Source organism: Lepidochelys olivacea (genome assembly GCF_965140295.1).
Source record: "Lepidochelys olivacea isolate rLepOli2 genome assembly, chromosome: 2".
Lineage (NCBI taxonomy): Eukaryota > Metazoa > Chordata > Testudines > Cheloniidae > Lepidochelys > Lepidochelys olivacea.
In genome coordinates, this window is record NC_140412.1 from 204,118,655 (window position 1) to 204,135,279 (window position 16,625).

The window sequence follows — 16,625 nt, forward strand, 5'->3', positions numbered from 1 at the left end:
GGGAAAGGATTGGTCTCATACTAAAAAGGAGTCTAGTCTGTGAAAGAAGCTTATTGGAACATCTCTAAGGGTGAGATTTACCTGTATTCAGTTTTATAAATGTATTAGGCTTAGACTTGCATGTTTTGTTTTATTTTGCTTGGTAACTTACTTTGTTCTGTGTGTTATTGAAACCACTTAAATCCTACTTTTTATACTTAATTAAAACACTTTTGTTTATTAGTAAACCCAGAGTAAGTGATTAATACCTGGGGGAGCAAACAGCTGTGCATATCTCTCTATCAGTGTTATAGAGGGCGGACAATTTATGAGTTTACCCTGTATAAGTCCCAAGGGGGTCTCTGCATCTGAACCCATCACATCCACCTCCACTCACTCCATCCCCCCTTCCTCCATCACTTTCACTGGACTGGGGCAAGAGGTTGAGGGCTCCAGCTGGGGGTGCGGGCTCTGGGGTGCGGCCAGAAATGGGGTTGGGGTGCAGGAGGGTAGTCTGGGCTGGGGCAGGGAGTTGAGGTGCGGGAGTGGGTGAGGGCTCCCACTGGGGATGTGGGCTCTTGGGTGGGGCCAGGGATTAAGAGATTGGGTGCAGGATGGGGTTCACGGCTGGGGCAGGGGATTGGTGTGTGGGAGGGGATGTGGGCGCTGGCTACAGGAGGGGGCTCAGGGCTGGGGCAGTGCGTGGAGCTTCCCTGATCACCCCTCTGCTAGGGCTCACAGGGACATGCCAACCACTTCCAGGAGCTGCGCAGAGCCAGGGCAAGCAGGGAACCTGTGTTAGACACACTGCGCCACCAACCGAACTTTTAATGGCCAAGTCAGCAATGCTGACTGGAGTCGCCAGGATCCCTTTTTGAAAACCGGATGCCTGGCAACCCTAATAAGTACAGGGAACCACAAGTGCTGACTTTTGTTTTTGCTGGTTTTGTTTTTGAGCCCCTGTGTCAGTGGCAGGTAGGGCCTTGGGGGGAAGAGGCCAAGCTGGAGGAGGGCACGGAGCGTGGGCAGGGGTTTAGGGGGAAGAGGCTGTGCGGAGGCTGGGCCTTGGGGCAGAGCAGCAGGTGAGGCCTCTGGGGGAAGAGGCCGAGCAGAGGTGAGGCCCTGGGGCAGAGTGGGGGTTGGGGCCACAGTCCAGGTACTGGGGCCCACAAAAGAGTAATCCAACCCTGTGGGTGTTGAGCACCCCCTATTTTTTTTTTATGAGTGCTTGAGCCCTGGAGCACCCATGGAGTTGGTGCCTATTCAGAGAACCATTTTCCTTTACACAATGATGATTGCCCACTTTGTAATACAGGTGAATTTATCTTTAATGATTCCTTACATTTTTATGGTTTCAGAGTAGCAGCCGTGTTAGTCTGTATTCGCAAAAAGAAAAGGAGGACTTGTGGCATCTTAGAGACTAACAAATGTATTTGAGCATAAGCTTTCGTGAGCTACAGCTCACTTCATCGGATGCATACTGTGGAAAATACAGTGGGAAGATTTATATACATAGAGAACATGAAACAATGGGTGTTACCATACACACTGTAATGAGAGTGATCACTAAAGGTGAGCTATTACCAGTAGGAGAGCGGGGCTGGGGGTGGGGAGGGAGGGAAACCTTTTGTAGTGATAATCAAGGTGGGCCATTTCCAGCAGTTGACAAGAACATCTGAGGAACAATGGAGGGTGGAGGGGGGGGAATAAACATGGGGAAATACTTTGTGTAATGACCCATCCACTCCACCTTGATTATCACTACAAAAGGTTTTCTTCCCCCAGCTCTCCTGCTGGTAATAGCTCACCTTAAGTGATCACTCTCATTACAGTGTGTATGGTAACACGCATTGTTTCATGTTCTCTATGTATATAAATCTCCCCACTGTATTTTCCACTGAATGCATCTGATGAAGTGAACTGTAGCTCACGAAAGCTTATGCTCAAATAAATTTGTTAGTCTCTAAGGTGCCACAAGTCCTCCTTTTCTTCTTACATTTGTATGTGTCTCTGATTGTCTACCTTATTGATTAGCAACTTCAAGAGTGTATCTTTTCCATATCAACTTTCACTGGGCTTTATGTGTTAGCAGAACACCAGTGTGACGGAGCTGCATGTATGTGGAAAACAAATATCCTTTCCTTTAAGTCAGTGCCTCTTGTACATTTCATGAATTGTAATCTTTGGAAAAAACAAGACATTAGAGCTTTGTCAGGTTTATGAGAACTCTGATGATATTTTGTGCACATATACACACATACACATTCATTTTTTGTAACTTATTAGGTGTACGGAGAAGAGGATCCCATCATTCTTTCTTTTCTTTTTATTCTGGTCATCATGACTGTATATTTGAGGGCGTGAGTAAAGGATGTGTGCCACAAGCTAACAGACAACTGGGACTGGGCAGTTAGGAATACTTTGTGTCAAATCAATACCATTCAGTGTATGGTATGCTTGCCATATTTATAGAGAGTCCATTTTACTCCATGCATGAATTTGGGTATGTTATTTCGACTTTGTCCTTTGCCCACATGAGCAAGACCCAACTTATTTTCAGTCACAGTTAAAGGCTGGATTTTCAGTTGATGTAAATCAGCATAGCTACATTAAAGTCAGTGGGATGGTGATGATTTACAACAGCTGAGGATTTGGTCTGTTGCTAAGTTATCTCTTGGGATTCCTGTTGGGATTCCATATCCTGTCTGGATATGTTTATAACATGTTGCCCGGCCGTTCTAAAAAATACATTAAGCAGCAAGAGAAACAGGGAGCAATGGGAAGGTGCCTGTGACAGACAGTTTGATGTTAATCTGTCAGTAATTTGATATAGAGAAGGATTAATGATAAGAGTGAATTAAGATTTATATGAACCCTGCTTTAAACTCAGAGGCAAGCCAAACATGAGTTGGATTCAGGTTAATATCTCCAGCCAAGAAAATTAGCATGCATTAGGCTGGAAGAAAAGGCAATGGGTGGTTGGACTAGTAGGTGTTTATTTGGGAAAAAAAGATGTGAAAATAGGCCAGGAGAACTGTTGTGTGTGTGTATATACCTTCAAAAATACTTTGTTGTACAGGGAGAACAGGAACCAAAACTGTTTATCCACAGCAATGAATGGAATCATGAACATATAAGAAACACAAAAAAGGAGTAGTCCAAAGAGACTGTTGTCTCCTTGTCAGAGGGTACAGCTGAGTAAAAAATAGAGCTGGTCAAAAAAATTCTGTTTAAACTTTTTTTCATGGCTTTTTAACAAACCAGAAATATTCTATTTTCTTTAAAATATATATTTTCATAGAAAAACTGAAAACCCGTTTTTCCCCTATTTTTTAATTAATCCCTCCCCCCCAAAATTCTAAATTTGTTCATTTTCATCCAAATTTTTCACAGGGGGAAAGAAATAATTCTGGATCAGCTCTAGTGAATACCTTTCTGGGTAAGGTCATAGGCAATGGCGAAAGATCGAAGTAACCTGATCAAGGAGCGGGTAGGTTGTCGTAAGATACCTGAGATCAGAAACTGTGTCACTAACACACTGCTTGCTAAAAGGGTCAGAGAAGAGATAAGACACACACTTTAGAAACGTAAGATATTGCATACTGTCCTGCGTTGACACAAAGGGGACCTAGCGAGATGAATTTTTGCAGTGTTTCAAGCTATGTAAATGAGGCAAACCATCTTGTTTTGTTCAATCTGCTTTTTTCTCTCTACTCTTAATAAATCTTTCTTACCTACAATCCCTGTGGTTTTACACTTTTGCTTGGAGGTTTTACAGAGACCATCCCCAAGCTGTGAAACTCCCTTAAATCTCTCAGATGATATAGAGGAAGAAGAGTGTCTGGCACCTACAGAACTCAATATTCTCATTCCCAAAGGCATAGAATAAGAGCTTTATGCGGTGTGTGGCTCTAAAGACCATTAGACTGATCTAATGATACATGGGAGACCCCTAAGGACTATGGAGTAGACTGAGTTTAAGAGTAGAAGCTCACAGTCCCACTGGAGAGTATCACTTCTCTGGGAGGTACATACTAGAAATGGCCCAAAGGAATAAATAGAATCAGAATCCTCATGAACCTGGGGAAGTAACTGTGGATCTGAACCTACCTCTGCCAGATGCAGACAAACCAGAATGCCAGATCCAAGACCCATATTTTGAGGCTTGGACTCATCTATAGTGCATAGATAGCATATCTCTAGATTAAAAACTGGTTCTTAAATCTCATGATGTCCATGATTCTGAATGCATGTCTGCACTCAGCACCATCAAACATCTTTCCAGTGTCCAGAAGGACACTCAGCAGGTAACCCCACTGTCCAGTCAACCCCATCATTGTCCTTGACATCTCAGCAGTTATTTCATCCTCCTTCCAAACTTGCTCCCTTGTCTCCCCACAGTTCTCTCATGTTTTGGATCTGATTTTCCTCAGACTCACCCCAGCTTTACATCAGTGCAGCTCCATTGACTTCACTGGAGTTCATTCTGATTTAAGCGTGATGAGAGAATCAGGCCCACTGAAGCCAATGAAAGCCTCCCATTGACTTCAATGGGCTTTGGATCAGGCCTTTCATCTCCTTCTCCCGCTCTTGGCTTTGGGCCTCCCAGGGTGGTGCCACTGTTCTTGGTGCAGTCTCTCCTTTCCTGTGGACCAAAGCAACCTCTGTCTCCTCTGTCATTCTCTCCTTTCAAGAATCCTTCCTTCTTTAATCTCCTCACAAAGCACCTCTCTTCTCAGACCCTTTTCTGAGGTCTCATGTGTCTTGTATGTCTTGGGCTGTAAGCTCATTGGGGTAGGAAATATGCTTTACTCTGTAAGTGCTATAGAAAAGATGCTTAATAATAATATTTCCAAGACCAAGGTCTTTCCTGGATGAATCACATTTGACCTTTATTGAGAATTTTATGAATGGTTTTATCCCCACCTCTTCTAGCCAAGACTTTTTGCTAATATTTTTCTTTTAGCATTTAAGTAAGAGAGAGGCTATGGCTGCTAAAAATAAAAAATAAAAGACAAAAAACATTAATTACTCAGATCTAAACAAAATCTGGGAAAGTGACTCATAACCCAGAAGAAATCCAGGAATATCTTGCTTTTTACTGGAAAAAAAAACCTATAGAAAACTAAATGCCCCTCTTGATACACCCTCTTGATAAGTGATTATCATGATCTTAAAGTTACCCAAACTAGATCCTACTGTAGCTCACACTCCCAGGCTGTAATGAAGAAATGAAAGATGTCAATAAAACATGCATGAGTGGGAAGGCAGGAAAGCCAGACAGCTTGAGTTTTACAAATGAAAGATAAATAAAATCACCTCAGTGCTAAATAAAAGGATTTAATCAAAGCAGAGAACGCAGACTACTTCTACCCATGCAAAGCCAATAATACACCCAATAGAGGGCTGCCTGCTTTCACAATCTATCTGGCAGCCAGATAATTTGTAAATAAATATCGCTTGCCTTATTTTAAAGGCAATTTTTATAGCACCCTAGCCATGAATTTCCTGAATGCATCCTTGATGTATCTCCACTCCAGTGTTTGGAACGAGATCTTTCATGTGCATTTGGTCTTTAGTGTTGGAAAACGTTTGTAACGGTGGAAAAATGCTATTATCGCTACAGTAACTTAAACATTTGGGGTGAGTGACTTCGAGACCTGCTCATGAGCCACTGTTCAGAAACAAGGTAAAAATGGGGGAAAGATACAAAAAAAAGATACAAAAAATGGAGTAAAGATACAACTTGGACTTGCTTTATCATATTCCTTCTTACACCCTCTGCACCTAAAAATTAGACTGACCTAGCTACATCACTCAGGGCTGTGAAAAATTTCATACCCTATGTGATGTAGTTAGGTCAACCTAACCCTCACTGTAGATGCAGTTCAGTCAACACAAGAAGTTGTCCGTCAGCCTTAGCTACTGCCTCTCAGAGAGGAAGATTACCAACATCGATGGAAAAAACCTTGTCTCGATGTAGGAAGCATTTATACTACAGCACTACAGCAGCACAGCTGCAACCCAGTAGCTCTGCCACTGAGTTCAGACATGGTTAGGGTTTGTCTTCATTGCAACAATAAGCTCAAGTTATTCCCCTGGAGCTAGCCTACGAGAGTGCTTCGACCGATGTAACTCTTCCACTTAGGTTGATGTAATTAGGTTGATGCAGTGTCAGTGTAGACACTGCATTGTTTACATCGACTTTCAGAAGTCATCCCACAATGCCCCACCCTGACAGTTAAATTGGTGCAAGTGCTCCAGTTGAGGATGCACACCGCCGACACAAGCAGCGCAGTGTGGACATGCAAAAGTGATTTAATGATTGTGGTGGCTATACGTCGACTAGCTTCAATACAACAGTTCCTCCCCCCCCCACACACACACACCAAGCAGGCCAACTAGCTCAAACTTTAAAGCATCACTTAACTTGAGCTAGAGATTTGTATGTGTGGACAGGAATCAGGTTAGGCACCAAATTCAAGTTATAACTCAAGCTAACAATGCAATGAAGACAGGCCCATTGTACAATCCCACCCTGGATAATTTACCTCAAAGTAAATCACACAGATTTAGCTATGTTTAATTTATACCACACCTTAAATCATCATGGACTTTGGCCACATACATGTATATTTTGCCATCACAGTAATCATAAAAGTCTCAGTCAAAGCTGATTGAAAAGGGGGGGGTGGGGGCTGGGTAGCTCAGGAGATTGAGAAGGAATCAGAAATCATCTCTCTGGGTCACAGATTCAAATATCACTCAGGGTGGCAGTAACCAGAAATCGTTGCCGTCTGACAGATAGCCATTCAAAAGTTTATGCAAAATGACTTAGTGGATAAAGTCAAGTTCTCTTACGGGTCTCCATCAATTAAACCACTACCATGATTGGTAGCGTTGTTGGCAGGGAGGCATCAAGTTGATGGTCATGGCAACTGAGCTATCCTTTCATCTAGCGCACAGAAAATATGCCTAGATGCATAAAATACTGCCAGATACTGTGACTGTGGGCTTTTTATAAATGCCACAGTTAGACAGATAAATCGTTCTTAATATGTACAGAATCTCTCTGTATGCTCTGCATTCAGTGCTAACTGCTATCATTAAAAATGTTTACTTCTCCTGTGCATTGTCAAATGGTACCAATTTTCATAACTAAATCTTTGCCCCCTGTATAAATTGCTCACTCTTGCAAATATGGCAAAAAAAATTGTTTGAATTTGTTTCAAACCTTGGTCTGACCTTTAGAGGTGATCCATCCTGGGAGGGGCTGAGGCCATGGACAGTTTGAGGGTGCTTAACCTCTGCAACCCAAGCCATAATTTTTCAGGGGGTAAATGGAAGACTTTTCTCTTCAGAGCTAGTAGTTTTCACAAGCATGAAAACTGCCTTAAAAATGTTTAAAAACTGATTCTGGTGGAGTTTGCAAGTTTGTTTAAATATTGAATCAGGAGGATTGATCCGATTGCTGTAGAACTAAGTCTAAGCTTTAAAAGTTCTGATCCTGAAACCGACTTCATGGAGGCATACCATTATGCTGCCATGCACCTCACCAAACTCAGCAGCACTCCATATACCACATGCCCCTCCCCCCAGGCAGTTAGGAGCAGGATCTGAGCCAAACGTATTCAACGAAGTACGTGTTTATTGATGAGGACACCAACCTAGCATTCTCAGAAACAGGGATTCTTCAGGAGAGATTTAGAGGAGGAGAGAACGAGTGAGTGAGCACTTGGTGAACAAGAAGTGGGAGGCTATTTCCCATGTCCGACTAATCAGCTGCATTTTCACAAATAAGACATGTGGGATAGCTTTGGGGGTAAATGCAGTGAGAAAATTACGATAAGAATCCACATTTTAAATGACAAATTTTCAAGTGGAAATTTCAAAGCTTCAGCTGCAAATGCTCTGTTGTTTTGTTTTTGTTTTGTTATTCAAACTCTAAGCACCCCTAAAAATATGCAAAAACATTCCATCTATATTGTAGGGTAGCTTTTCTCAGTAAGGACATGATTTTCAAAAAAGTGAGTAGTAACTGCACACATAAAAATGCATACACAATGATGTGCCCAATTTGCTTGTGCATTTGCCATACTTAGCTGTGCATTTTGTCTTTTTGCAAGCCAAAATGGCCAGTTAAGCATCTAACTGGTCGTTGTGCATACATATACCTGATTTGTGTGTGTAATTGTATTAGCTGTACACAAATTAGGCCCTGAGTACAAGATAATTAGTCTTCTTTGAAGGGTTTTAAATGATAAAAGTTTCACTTGATATAGCATACAAATGTGTCAAACTCATGTTCCAATTAAATATTAGAATGCTGTTCCATTGCCTTTCAATATAAAAAAATTAAGAAAGATTAAGATTTTTTTTAAAAATGATCCTACATTCATGTGATATTGCAAACAGATTAAAGAATTTTTCCTTTAAAGTGATTTTAGAAGCTATTTCTGAGATGTATATCTGCTGTTTATGGATCACAACTAACTTTATTGTTATGTATAAACTGTACTTTTGAGTGCTGTAAGAGGTATCCCCTATCTCACAATAAAAATATTATGGAACATTATATTTCCATATAGTAATGGCACTCTTATTTTACTAGTAGGAAAGGTATTGTACTAATTTAATTGACTAACATGAAAGTCTCACAAGCAAGATCAATATTTTATTTTCTCAACAGTTTTTGTCAATGAAGGTTTAATTTTATATGCATAGAAGATGTTTGTGTATCTCACAGTCATCATCAGGGGTGTGGCCTCCTTTTATGAGGACAGTCTTGTGACTAAAGCCAGGATGTATAAATTCTGCCACAGACTTGCTTTGTGAGCTGGGGTAAATCATTTAAACTCTCTCTGTCTTAGTTTCAACATCTGCAATGAGGAAATAGTAAAATAAGATTTGCCTATTTCTCAGGGGTGATGTGAGGCTTTCTTCAGTAACGTTTTTAAACCGTTTTGATTATGTAAGATGGAAGGCACTATAGACAAAGTACTGTTATCTACAGAATAAGAGCCCTAGTCTAATCTCTGTTGAAGTGATGTAAATCTGGAGTAATTCTACTGGCTTTTATACATACACAAACACACAGATTCATAAAACTAGAGATATAGCAAATAGTATCGTTCTTAAAACAATAGAATTAGACTTGTGTGAATGTTCATTTATAAACTCACAACTTGGGCCAAGTTCTTGAAAGGGATTGCCAAGGTTCACCAACCTTTCCCTGAACCTAAATCTGAGGGATACGTTGAGCGAATCTGGATCACTTTATGATTTATGGTGGAAAGCATCTGAAACTTGATGGTCAGGATTGAGTTTGATTTGAGCCTCTGGGTTTGTTCAAATCCAAAACTTGATGAAAACTCAGAGATTTTGAATTAAAATTTGGAGAGTTTCACTCAGCTCTGATTAGACTATAACTATCGAATGAATAGACTTATTTACTGTTCTATTAAACTCTGTAGCTTCCACACGTAAAATAAAACAAGACATCATTGCTACCTCTGGCCTTTTCTGTGACAGTTTCATAAACCAGTTGTGTGGTACCTACTGCAGAAGTAAATATCAAGCTTTAGATAAAGATTTTGCAGTATGTTTATTCATCATGGACAAGAGGCTGAATTTTCTTTTTATTAAAAGTATTTTTTTTAAATGACTCAGTGCTGCAAGTTCAGAATGTCCCTATAGTGATGTAGTGTGTTGAAAACTATTAAAATTACAAGCTATCATTTTAAGTTTGGAAGAGGTTTCCTGGTCCTGTTTTCAGGCTAGCAGACTCTGTAGAGAAGTCTGTGATCTGAGTCTTCAGCAGTTAGTCTGCAAAACAGCAAGTCTGAAGCAAGATGGGTCAAGTTTTGCCTCTCTGCCTTCGATGCGTCTCTGCCTTCGATAACAGTCTGCTCTTTCTCTCGCTCTCTCTGTAATTGGTTGTTGTGTATTAGATTTCTGGATTTAAAGAAATAAAGTTGTTTTATATTGCAGCCTTTTCAGGAAGAGTATAATTTTTTCCCCCTAACTTTCTGTGTGCATGTAATGAACATAACAGGTGGAGATGGAAGAGAGGAAGGAATTAGGTAGGACTGGGAACAGATTGTGAGCTCTTTGGGGAAAGGATTGTTTCTACAGTGCCTTAGCTCAATGGGTCTCTGACCCTAATTGAAAACTTTAGGCCCTACCTCAGAACAAATAAATAAATAATAGTAGCAAATATTATTTGCTGAGAAAATATTTATAAAATCACATTAATATTTGTATATAAAAAGTAAGATTTGTCTATCATTCCTTTGATGTTAGGACACTTTTGGTACTTTGAGGGTGTTCATATGAGGAGAGGATATGCAGAGATGGTTTAAGAATTCCACGTTTTCTGCTTTGTGGTATATAAAGAGAAGGTAGAGTAGAAGAGTCTGGTTTTGAATACATCTGAGGGGAGTATTTTTAAAAGTTGATTCCTAGAGAGAAAATAAGTTTCTGTGCATTAGGAAAGTAAAAGAATGTGGTATGAGCAGAAGAAGAAACTTTAGCCTCCTGCACTCCATTCAATCATTGTATTGTAATTTCTACTGTTGCAGATTGCTCCTGGGTAACATGGAACCAGATTTATTCTGCATAAAGCAAAGATGGACTTTTCCCCATACTAAACACAAACCTTTAGAATCTGGTGCCTGCTTATATATTCAGTTCAATTTTTTTCTGAGTGAAATATCTTAATGGCACAGACTAGACCTAGGCAGCTGCTATGATGTTTTGGGACCCCCCCTATACAGACCTGGATTAATATTTAACTATTTTGGATGACTATGTGTCAAATAGCAAAGTCTGTGTGTGATACTCTTTTTTCCCCCCACTGACAGCACATCCCCTTCTATTTCTTTATTTTTATAGGGCCCAACTGTGATATTCCTGCTCACACTGCTTGTGAGTGTAAGTTACTATTCAGCATGAATAAGGCCTTCACAGTCTGGCCCTTGGAAAACAAGAAATCTTTAAGAGCATCCTCATAATTGCATGTTCCTTTCACTAGATTTGATAAATAGCATATGTGGTGAGGTGGGAAAGGTGTTCATATTTTCCAACTGAAGTATTGCCTGGTGAAGTATCAGCTTGGGTTACATAACTCATATATAACCAGAATTTTTGTGGCTCGTGAGAGAATAGTTGGTTCACCTAGGCTATTCCCCTGTCTCACACAGCTGTATTGGCCTGTTATTTTATCATGTAACAGAACTTGGGATGACTGATGCATACCTTGCAAAATAACCTTTGTAAAAATAAATCATGGAAGGGGGCAAAGTAATGGCAGTTTTTAAACTGTTCAAGTCTCCTAAAAATGATACAAAGCATTTATTAGAGTGATGGGTTGCTTTTGAGTTCACTGGTTTCCCTCCTGTTGGGACATGCTCAGATCTCAGGAATCAGGCTCATGTTCCTGAGAGGAAGGATGGCTTCGGGGCTGGATACTGGCCTGGGTCTCATCAGATTAAGGTTCAGTTCTACCAAATTTCTGTATGACCTTGGGCCAGTCTGTTTTTGCCTCTGGTCCCCATCTGTAAAATGGAAATAATAACCCTTTGTGATGGGGTGTATCAACCCCGCGATACCCTTCCTTCTCCTACCCGTTGTCTGTCTGATATGTTTAGCTTGTAAGCTCTTTGGGACACAGATTGTCTCTTGCTATGTTTAGCAAATTGGGGTCCCGATCCTTGACTGAGGCATTGAGGCATTACTGTAATGCAGATATAAATCATCACCATTTATAACCCTGTTCTTCAGTAGTGGTAACATTAGTGCAGAGCTGGTGATGCTGCACAGGTTATAGGAGATATTTATCATGTCTGTGCAGTAAGATGCCCAAAAAGGGTATTAGGATTGGGTGGTAACTGTGAGGTTAGTTTTATGAGTCTTCAGACCAAATCACATTGCAGTACTGTTATATGTTGTTACTTTTTTCTGTCCATGAGGCTATATGGGAACATCCCAGCGGTACAGAGGCAGCATTATCAGATGGTAATGCAGTGTTTGGGTGCAATGTCAGATACACTGTGATTTCAGCTGGCAATATCTCCCCATTCTCTTAATCTCTTTGTGTGGGGAGGGTGGGGGGAGCAGAGAGAGAGAGCAACATTGCAAAACTACCTATAGAGAAGTAATGCACTGACATTGCACAACAAACCACATCATCCTCACACCTTCACTGCACAAGCAAACATATCAACACATGGCATCCCAAATTCCGCTGCACGGACAGACACGCATCTCTCCTACCATCATAGTCAGACTTTCCTCCAACAGCTTTCTAATTCACAGTTGGCTTATCTTCCATCACCTCTCCCAATTCTCCTTTGAGTCTAGTTTATCTGGCTCATACTATCCTCTGCTGCATCATTCTATTCACATTAGACTGGAAAAATATAGGAACATTACTGACTAAAATGAAAATGTTTAAAACAAGAAAAACAGTGTGTGTTTTCGTGCTTTCAATGTCCCTTTCTCTATGCCTCTATTCCATTATCTTTCTTACCTTGACCTCAGTCGGACTAGTCACATGAGTAGCTGCTCACCAGGATGGGTGTGGGTTGCACAAACTGGCCTGAAACTCTGCCTCAGTTTTCTAATCTGTAAAATGAGGATAATAATAATTCTTATTCACCTATCTCTTGAGAAGTTTTTAGTTAACATATATTAAGTAGTCTGAGGATGACCAGTACTAAGATAAGTGTTTGGTATGGTAGTAGTATACTACTACCATACTGTCAGGAACTCAGCTGCCACCAGGCTTGGTTGCCTAGCAACCCAATGAACTCTGGTAGGCCCAATAAGCCCTTATTAAGTAACCATGCACTTTGCCTAATCAGATGAGCCAACTGATCACCATTTAAGCCTTGAAGCAACAGCATCACAGTGGCTATTCAATGCATTCCATGCCTCAAGCAGCACCTGACTGCTTCCTGTACAGCCGTTGCTCCACCCCTTTCCTGCTCCACTCCAGCCCAAGTCCTTGCCAACCTCTGTACTCCTGATACCTATCTCTTGGCTCTGACCGCTGGCTTGTCTCCTGTCCATGTCTCTGGTTCTCCCCTCTGATTCTGCTCTCACCACTAGTTTCACACTGCCTACACCTTGGTGCGTGACACATACTCCTAAGGAAATGGCTCTGTATCCATTCACTGTTAGAAGGACCATTCCAAATGGCAGCAGGGAATTCTCACGTAGATGAGTCAACTTTAATTGTCATAAACTGTACCAAGAGCTATGCTGGAATATTTTGGGAAATCACTGAGAAGCAGATTGCGGAAGGCTCTTATGATTGGCCTCATAGGTCACCAGGTATTGTTTATGTTGCGTGATTGGATTATAGGCAGGTTTCTGAAATATTTCTGTGAATATCTGAGCTTAAAATTCACTTTTGACAACTATTAGTGCCTGTAAAATGTGATCGCATAAATGTTCATGGAAAGTGAAGACAAGCAGGGAATGCAAGTATGACCAAAGCAAATTTGTTAAAAAATGTGAACATTTATTCACAAAACATTTCTGCAGTATTTGTCTAGGTGTAAATTATATGTGTAGTTTGTAATAGCAAATTATTTCCTTCTTCAGGTGTCCAATCAAAGTTACACCAAGACCTTGTTTCCCAATTCTCAGAATGCAGCATAGAGAGCAATATAATAAGGCCCCATTGACAAAAATATTCCTTGATTGCAAGGACCTTTGATATCCTGAAAATGAATTTTCCCTACACTAGAGGTGCACTTCAGTTCACGCTGCCAGGTGTTTGCATTACAGTGATAATTTACGGCACTTTGCCTGCTGCTGAATCTTGCCCCAAAATGGAAACACCAGTGTCTAAATATCCAGACCAACCAGCAGAAGTTGAACAAATAGTAGCATAGACTACCATTATAATAACCAATGCAGAATGCCATGCCTACATGCAGCGTCACACCAAGCATGCATCAGCTTTAAACCAGTAAAAGTTTCTAATCTGTCCAATAAAAAAGCTCAGCTCTTCTCTTACAGATTCATATCTTTCTTTTATTAGCAGGCATGTCTATTATGTTAAAACTAAAAATACACATACATCACTGCATTCTACCCTTCTCCTCACTTCCTGCTACCCGCACACATACACAACCACACGTATTACTAAGGGCATATCTTCACTGCAGAGTTAATCCAGGCTATTTCTTAGGTGTTACCCCTAACCCAGCTCCCATCCACACACAAAAGCCCCTATGCACAGTTTTGTGGTGCTTTCAACCCAAACTAGCTGGCCCGTCCTGGGCTATAGACTAAAGCTTGATTGAGTTTTTCACTCAGGCTGGTAACCTGCTCACTTTGCAGTGAGGACACAGTATAAATCACTCAAGTTCTGATAGTCCTCCAGTGCCTTCCCACAATGCCCCCCATACTCACAGAAACACAGACAAGTTCTCCCATAATCCATAAGGCCAGAATCATAGAGTGGCTCAGCTTATTGCAGCACAAAAGAACCATGAGATAAGCCTTCAGAAATCCTAGTGCCTCTCCCCGGTAAGTGCAATGCCAGTGAGTACACAGTGATTCAAGTAGTCATTGCCATGTGGCCACTCACAGTCGACCTAGGCTAATCTAAGTGCTGAGACCTAAGTGCTGATTACCAGAGTTAACTCTGCAGTGAAGATACACCCTAAAGCAACCAATATTTGAAGTCAATTAGTACAGACAAAAACTGATTTCATATGTCTTGCCCCTTCCTTTTCAACCTAGCTAATTGTTTTCCAGGCACCTCCTTTTTTAATGGGAAGATACGAGGGGCAGAGGTCTTAACAACTAAAATAAGGGAGCAAATCTCCATCAGTGTCACTGAACTTGTTACACCATCAACATATTGATTGGATTGCTCTTACTTAAGGTCGCCTGGGTGAGCAGCTCATAGTTCAGGATAGAAAGCCAGAGAAAGAAAATGATGAATACTGCCTAATAAGAGACTTTCTGTAAATAGTGATTCATTTAAGGGAGAGTTGGTTTTCCCCTCCTAACGTTCTCAAGTCTTGAGCAATTGAAAAAACTCACACCTGATATCAAGGGTGATGTAGTTTTATGTAGAGTTCCGCTTCTCGACAATAATAATCCTTTGCCGAAACTTTTTCAAAAGTAACTAGCAAGATCAGAACGCTGAGCTCTCACCCTCTGAAAATCAGACCCCTTTAAGTAGTCTCAAATTGGGCAGCCAAAAATTGAGGCACTCAGAATCATTTAGTCACTCCTGAAAACATTGGCCTTTGCTGTTAGGTACAAATATTGACTGCCTACATATACTATTGTTGAGTTGGGTTGGTTTTTTTTTAATCACAGCAATAGTGAAAATAACAATTGGTCTGTCTCGGGTATATTTAAAGGGCCTGATTGTGTGCTCACACACACTTTACACTGGCGTAACTCCATTGACTTCAGTAGAGTTATTCAATACTTAAACCAGTTTGAGAGGTGAATCAAGGCTGGATCTTGGTCTAGTGTAAATCAGCCTAGCTCCAAGATTTGACTGTCAGGCTCAATGTTTCTGTTTCTACAGGAAGTGTTTCAAAGCCTAGAAAAGTGAATAGTCCTATAAGTATGGGTGCCTATGTGTTCTTACACGTAGAAATCAAAAACTGAAAATACGAGGGGTCTGGTAAACAGAAAATGGCCAGCATGCTGCTGTTGCCACCACAATATCTACTTTTCCCTTTCAGACGTTGTTCTGCTTCTCAAGTGCAGGCCTGGCTTAGAACAGCTTAGAACAGCCTGATGCTTCCAAAGACACTCATATTCTAAGTCCTATCTGAAGTGTTGTTGATGCTTTAGTTTGCCCACGCTACACAGGTACCCTATGTAGGGTGCTATGTTAGGAAGTCACCTTAGTGCAGCCTTCACAGAGAGATCTCATCAGAAAAAACCTGTAATGTATACTTTATATAGCCAAGTTCTCCAAATCATTAGACATATATACCCTTCTTATTTCCATTGACTTCAGGATTCTATGGCTTTTTATCAGTGCAGCTGCCGAGATTATTGTGAAAGTAATTTTGCTGTCAATGTGTATAGACAGAGCTTTGCAAGAAACAACACACAAAAATAAGATGTATTTTGTCTTTCCCCACCAGCCGCTGTGCTAACACTATATGATTTTTACTATCAGTGCAACTTGTGATTATGTAGTGATAAGCAATCCACACTCGATATGCCATCTTATTAGGCAGTGTTAAATTGTTACAGTTTGCTTTGCTGAGTTTAAATAATCCCCGGCAGAAAAACTCGCTGAACCCAGAATGCTGAAATAAAAAATAAATAAGGGCTGGATTGTGGCAATTAGCCCTGGACTGCCCTTGGAAGAGCACAGTTTGTATGGTGCTGCTCCGGGTGCATAATAAGGGTGTGCATTTTACAACATCCACTAGACTGATGTCCATTAGTATCACAGGCTATTTCCTTCACCATGCTGGTCTGTTCCAAGGGGCAATGCAGAGAACTGTGGGACCATCACTCCACTTCCACCCTGCCCTTTCAGTTTCCTTCGTCCGGTGTGCAGTCCCTGTGCTCGTCAGAGTGCAGAGAACATAGGACTGCTTTTCTTTTTTAAATCTCTTTCCTCACTCAACTACCTTATGTTTTTCTAG